Consider the following 6,000-nt stretch of genomic DNA (forward strand, 5'->3'; position numbering starts at 1 on the left):
ATTTGGATAGTAAGGATCAGAATTTTTTCGTCAACAACATGAAAGGTGGGATCCATCCTGCCTTGTATCACCCATTCAGGCTGCTGCTGCTGCTGGTGATGGTGTGGAGGATATTTTCTTGCTGACCATGTCCATCCCTTTATTACCATAGTGTCCCCATGTTCTGCAGCAGGATAATGCACCATGTCACAAAGCTCAGATCATCACAAACTATTTCATTGAACATGGCAACGAGTTCACTGGACTCAAATGGCCACCACAGTCATCAGATCTCAATCTAGTAGAGCACCTTTGGGATATGTTAGAAAGGGAGATTTGCATCTTGGATGTTCAACTGACAAAAGTGAACTGCTATTGTGTCAATACAGAGCAAAATCCCTGAGGAGTATTTCCTTCACCTTGTTGAATCTACGGCATTAAGAATTCCTGCAGTTCTGAAGGCTAAAAGGAGTAAACCTGTTACTAGCAAGGTGTACTTAATAAAGTGGCCAGTGAACGTGTATATGTATATATAAAAAGACATATAATACATATATAAAACACATATATATATAAAGACATATAAAGAGATCTTGATTGGATAACAGAGAGCTGCTGCTGTCAATAACAGGGTTCATGGTGCCAGTAACTTGTGTTGAGAATATTTGAGAATCCCACAGGTATGACGTGAGGTGACGTGGAGATGGAGTTTCATTATTGAAAACTTGCCTGTACTTTCGTTGTAATATCAATACAAGTCCTGTTTAAATTTAGTCTGACATAAGGTGAGTCCTTGTTTAGGACTGTAATGTTACCCCACACCTGTATTTGACTCCTCCACCAGCTGTTTGGTCAGACGCTGCTCAAGGCCTTCACTCTCCTCACTTTCTATTAATTCACGAGGTCACAGAGCATCAAAAAAGTCATCTATGAAAGTTCAAGGTCTCTGATTTCTTGTACTCATTTGACCAGATGTCTCCTTCGCTTGTAGGCCAAAAGGACCAAACCAGACCAATCAGTACCAAGAAAGAAGAAGTCAAAGAATGTCTATTAGTTTAAAATAAAACCAAACACATTGCAGCAAACTAGCTGGCTCCTTGTCCACTTGTCTGATTGTCCATCTTTGATTGTCTACTTGATTTCTGTTGTCTTTGGTGACCTTCACAAGAGCAGACTTGGTGCTGTGAAAAGCTCTGAGCCTGACTGGAGGGACTCCATTAGATTATCATTACCAAGGAAAGACAGCAGCTGTGAATAAACAAACTTTAAGAATTTAGAGAGGAATCACAATTTAGAGATGAGACAGAAAGAAACTCGGGTCAAGTCCATGTTTTTAACCTCAGGCTGACCACTGCATGTTTAAAGGATGAAGGGACAGTAGCAATGGCAGGTCAACAATAACCTCAAAAGTCTCTCTGAAGAGACGAGCTGGAAGAGGGGAGAACGTGGGCTTCATAGTGGACACAGTTTGGGCAAGAAAGGGAAGACAAACAGAGTCAGACAACAAAGGAACTGAGGCAGGTGGTGTGAGAGAAGATCTCATCTCATCAGTTTTATCAGTAAAAATTCAAAAACTCCTCACATGTATGAGTGCCTACAGTACAGCTAAGTGTGTCGGAGTACGGAGTGTAACTTATGGTGCTGAACAGAACTCTAGACATCTGATCATTGGTAGAAATATCACACAAGGGTTTTGTCTCAGCTAATTTGACAGGCCGCTGGAATTCAGACAGACGGGTTTTCAGAATCTCCTAAGATGTCTGTCATTTATCTTTTTCCATCTACGCTCTGTTTTCCTACACTTCATTCTAAGAGTCTGCATGGAGTCGTTAAACCAGGGATGGCCTTTAGATATGGAGGGTCTGATTTTCACAAGAGCAACAGAATCAAGTGTGGATCTGCATGTAGAATTACGTGCACAGAGTAACCGATTGTGTGGCACAGAACTAACAACAGAAGAATTTACAGAAATATCAGAACAAATATATTTAGTGTAGGAGTTTATACCATGAAGGCTGCTTCTTGAGACCCCAGGAATGACAATTTGAGAAGGTGCCACAGTACTGAGTATGACTGGCATTTTCTCATCATCACTGACAAAGAAACCAAATGATAAAATAAGATCAAGCATATGACCTGAACGTGAGTAGGACCATTAACAGACTGAACAAGATTAAGAGAATCGAGCAATTGAATAAACCTGGTAATGAACAGTTTTAAAGTACAAGAAACATGAATGTTCAAATCACCTACGATTTGTATTTTATCAGATATAAACTTGACCAGTGACAAAGAAAACAGAAAATCTCCTAATAAAATCTTTATATCATTTAGGAGGTCCGTATACAAGAGTGACAAGCACTGCACCTCTTAATTCAGCTTTTAACAATTGTCTCTCAAAAGTTAATTATGTTTTAGTGAGAAGTGTGTAATATTTATGAACATTTTTAAACACAATGGACATTCCGTCCCCCACTACTTTGGTGTGTTAACAAAGCATACAGTCAACTGGTGAAAGTTCTAACAGGGGTCTTGACTTACTAAAGTCTAGCCAGGTCTCTGTTAAAAATAAAAAGTCCAATCCAGGAGACACAATAACATCATTTTAATTAAAAGTCTTGTCTTGTCACGCATGTGTTTGTGAGACTATCAAATATCACATACCGCTCACAAAAATTACTTCAATTCTACTACCAGCCACAAAAAGGGATTGGCGTAGTCGTCAAGATTCAAATGCTGTTGATGTGGCGTACAAGTGGACCTCATTCAGTGCAAATCACTAGCAACGAGCAAATTGAGTTCTGTGAAAACAGCAACAACTGAGCAGACAATTGAGATGTCAGTAAAGATGAGCAAATCATTTAAAGTCAGTGAGAGATAAACAAGGATGGCACAGTGAAGGATAAAAATCAGTCAGCAGGACACAAAATGGTCACAAAACAAACAGCAAGACATGGGGATTGTGTGCAGTGTCACAGAATGTCACTTATTAATTATAAAGATGTCACAAATGAGGTAATTAGGTAACTCTGTCAGCCATTAATCAGTCAGATGTTTGGAGGAGGTAAACAGAAGCAGATCAGTGAGGATGAGCGGACCTTACTGTGCAACATGTAACTGTGGAGAGAATGGCGAATATGTGTTGTAATAGCAAACTGGAGGAGCTCACCCAGGTGTCCATCACAGAGGTCATAAATACCAGTAGAGGGAGATTTTGGTGGTGTGGTGGACGACCGGGGCCCTTGCTCAGCTGCTTCACCCCTATAATGGAAGGACTGGGGGAGAGAGCATATTCGGGGCATTACCTCTCCCAGAATGCTAGAGGGCAACCCATCTGACTCGCAGCAGGCTCTCGAGTTTGGAGCATGGAAGCTGAAGCCTGCTGGGGCCTGTGGTCACCATCAGGGGGTGCCTGGATGATCTCTGAGCCCTTGGTTGAAGGTCATGGAGCACCTGGAGCACTTCTGTGTGCCCTATAAAAGGGGCCGCCTCACTCCATTCAGGGAACCAGAGTCGGGTGGAAGAGGACGGAGTTTGTCAGGAGGAGGGGAGGCTGACAGAGAGAGAGAGATGGAAAAAGAAAGAAGAGAATTGTGCTTTTGTGTTGTCCTTTGAACTGTGCTGTACAGGTGGGAAATGGAGGAAGGTGTTTCCCACAAGAAAACAGGAAAAAATAAAAGCAGGTGTGTTGCACTTGTGTCCTGCGTCTGTCTGTGTCGGGTTTGGGCCGTGGGAACACCCTCTTGTGGCCACAGTGGTCAATAGTCACATGTTAGCCCAATGTAAAAACTGCACACCATCCATGGGCATGAAGGCCAAGGCTGAGGTGGTAGACGAGGATGAGGAGTCCTAGCAGGGCACTTCTAAACTAACCCTCAGAAAGAGGGAATAGCAGGGGATTTAATTAATGGCAGCACTGGCACTCAGGTTACAGTGCATCAGATCCTGGCCAAAGTGCCAGTGCACCCATTTATCATAAGAAGAGCACATCCAGCAGGTGCTAAAACAAGAAGGAATGACTTTCAAACACAAAATCCAGATTAATGGCGACAGTATGTTGAAAGGGACGCCACAAAGAGAGCTGGCAGATTGAAATGTCGTGGAATGACAATCACTGTTTACCTGAAGTGGGCTCTGCACATCCTCACCATAATCAAGATGGCTCATTAACTCCTTCACTTCTTCAGATTTCTCTGGAGAAGCCGGATTTCTCCATTTACAACCAACAACTTGTACAGGTGCCCAGTGGAGTCCATCCTCAGTGGCTGCTTATTATCCTGGTATGGCACCTGCTCAGCCCTGAGCCAGTGGGCACTACAGAGGATGGTGAAGTGGGTACAAAATATTGACAACCACAGCTGCCTGTTGTTCAGGACATAAGAGGAAGGCACACAGTTGTATTGTAGACGTCAGCCATTGTGCACAGTCACCGCTCTCCCACCTCAGCTCTGTTAGATGGTACAGGACCATCAGCACTGGCAGCAAGTTCAGGGACAGGCGACTTACCATTTTCTCATACTTACAGGTGTTGAATTCACTGTCTGTTGTTTGTACTCTTTTTATCTCCTCATTAATTTTATAAGATTACTGTGATTCAGAACAATTCAGCATACAAATATCTCATTTCAAATTCAGCTGTAACACCATCGCCATGCTGTCTGGAGAGCCGTACAGTAAGTCAGATAACCCAACATGCAGTCGTCACTTGAAGATACTGAAGCATCCAAAGGGCTAACAGACACTCGACATTCTTAAGTAAGGACAACGTGAATACATTTTCATAAATTCTAAAGAAGCTTTTAGCAGTTCCTCAGATGGTAGCTTTGATTTCTTCTAATTTTAGGTAGAACAGGGCCTCCTTTTCCCACTTTTCAATTATGGGTAGATTTGGATTTTTCATGCTGAATAAGATAAAATGACGAGTGAGTAGTCTGGTGTAAAACATCATAGAAGCTTTTCTCCTATACAAGGAATTCTACTCCAAACAGGCCTGTAAGTAATTAGGAGTCATGGTGATTCTAAATCTGTCTGACAGACAAAAAAACATGTTTTGTTGGTATGGCCTAAAGACAGTCCTGAAACATGTTGTAGTGCCTGAGCCGAGTGCCAATATGGAGTCTTTATGTGGCTCTTTTAGGAAGCTGTCCTTATAAGGACCACTCACTGTTGTCACACTAAGGAGAATTCAATTGGCAGGCTTGTTGTTTTTACAGGTTTCCCTGCTGCTGGCTCTGAAGACGCTGATTTAAATGAAGGAATGTCAGCTCATGGTGTGGAGACTCATCTCCAGACTGATGTAACTTGTCAGCACTGATACACGGCCCTCCTTCAAAGTCGCAGTCGACAACATCCTGAAACCGTGCATTAACTCTTCAAAATGGTGAGTTTGTCTTCATTTCCATTACGATTGTACAAGATTTGATACCATTGATCACAATATTCTTATAAATCGCCTTAGTCAGTAGGTTGGCCTCTCTGGCAGTGCCTTAAATTGTTTTGAATTTTACTTAGCAGATATAAAATTCTTTGTTAGTTTTATTATTATACTTCAAAGACACCTGATATTCTATATGGTGCTCCTCAAGGAACTATGAGAAAGGAGAAATCTTAGTGATTGGCAAAAATGGATATAATGAGGATCTTAGAAATAAACTTGATCCATTAGGCTTAAAAGTCAAGAGAGAGGTAAAGAATTTAGGGGTAACTATTGACTCGGACCTAAAATTTAAATCACATATTAATCAGATCACCTGGGGCCTCATACATAACGCCGGGGCGTAGAATTCACACTAAAACATGGTGTATGGAAATGTGCATAAGCACAAAAAAATCCAGATGCATGAATCTGTACGTACGCCAACTTCCACGTTCTTCTGCTACATAAATCCCGGTCAGCGTGAAAAGTAACACACGTACACGCGTCTGCTGCAACTCCCCAACTCCTCCCAGAATTACGCCTCTTTGAATATGCAAATCAATATAAATAGCCCTTAAGCTCAGCATTGTGTGAAAGGAGAATGG

At 42.0% G+C, this 6,000-nt stretch overlaps 1 protein-coding gene and 1 long non-coding RNA gene across 3 annotated transcripts in view; one reads left to right on the top strand and one right to left on the bottom strand.

Moving 5' to 3' along the window:
* LOC114643526 (NACHT, LRR and PYD domains-containing protein 3-like) overlaps positions 1-6,000 on the bottom strand; it is a 2,412,635-nt gene that overhangs the window by 418,260 nt on the left and 1,988,375 nt on the right. The window lies entirely within an intron of this gene.
* Positions 1-6,000, top strand: part of LOC114641932 (uncharacterized) — a 41,418-nt gene that overhangs the window by 773 nt on the left and 34,645 nt on the right. The window contains exon 2 of one of the 2 annotated variants that reach the window (XR_007934683.1): positions 971-1,064. The exons of the other annotated variant lie outside the window; for it this stretch is intronic. This is a non-coding gene — a long non-coding RNA (uncharacterized LOC114641932). Of the gene's footprint in view, positions 1-970; positions 1,065-6,000 lie in introns of those variants that run through there. 2 annotated transcript variants of the gene reach the window in all.

The sequence above is a fragment of the Erpetoichthys calabaricus genome, chromosome 4, assembly GCF_900747795.2.
Source record: "Erpetoichthys calabaricus chromosome 4, fErpCal1.3, whole genome shotgun sequence".
Lineage (NCBI taxonomy): Eukaryota > Metazoa > Chordata > Cladistia > Polypteriformes > Polypteridae > Erpetoichthys > Erpetoichthys calabaricus.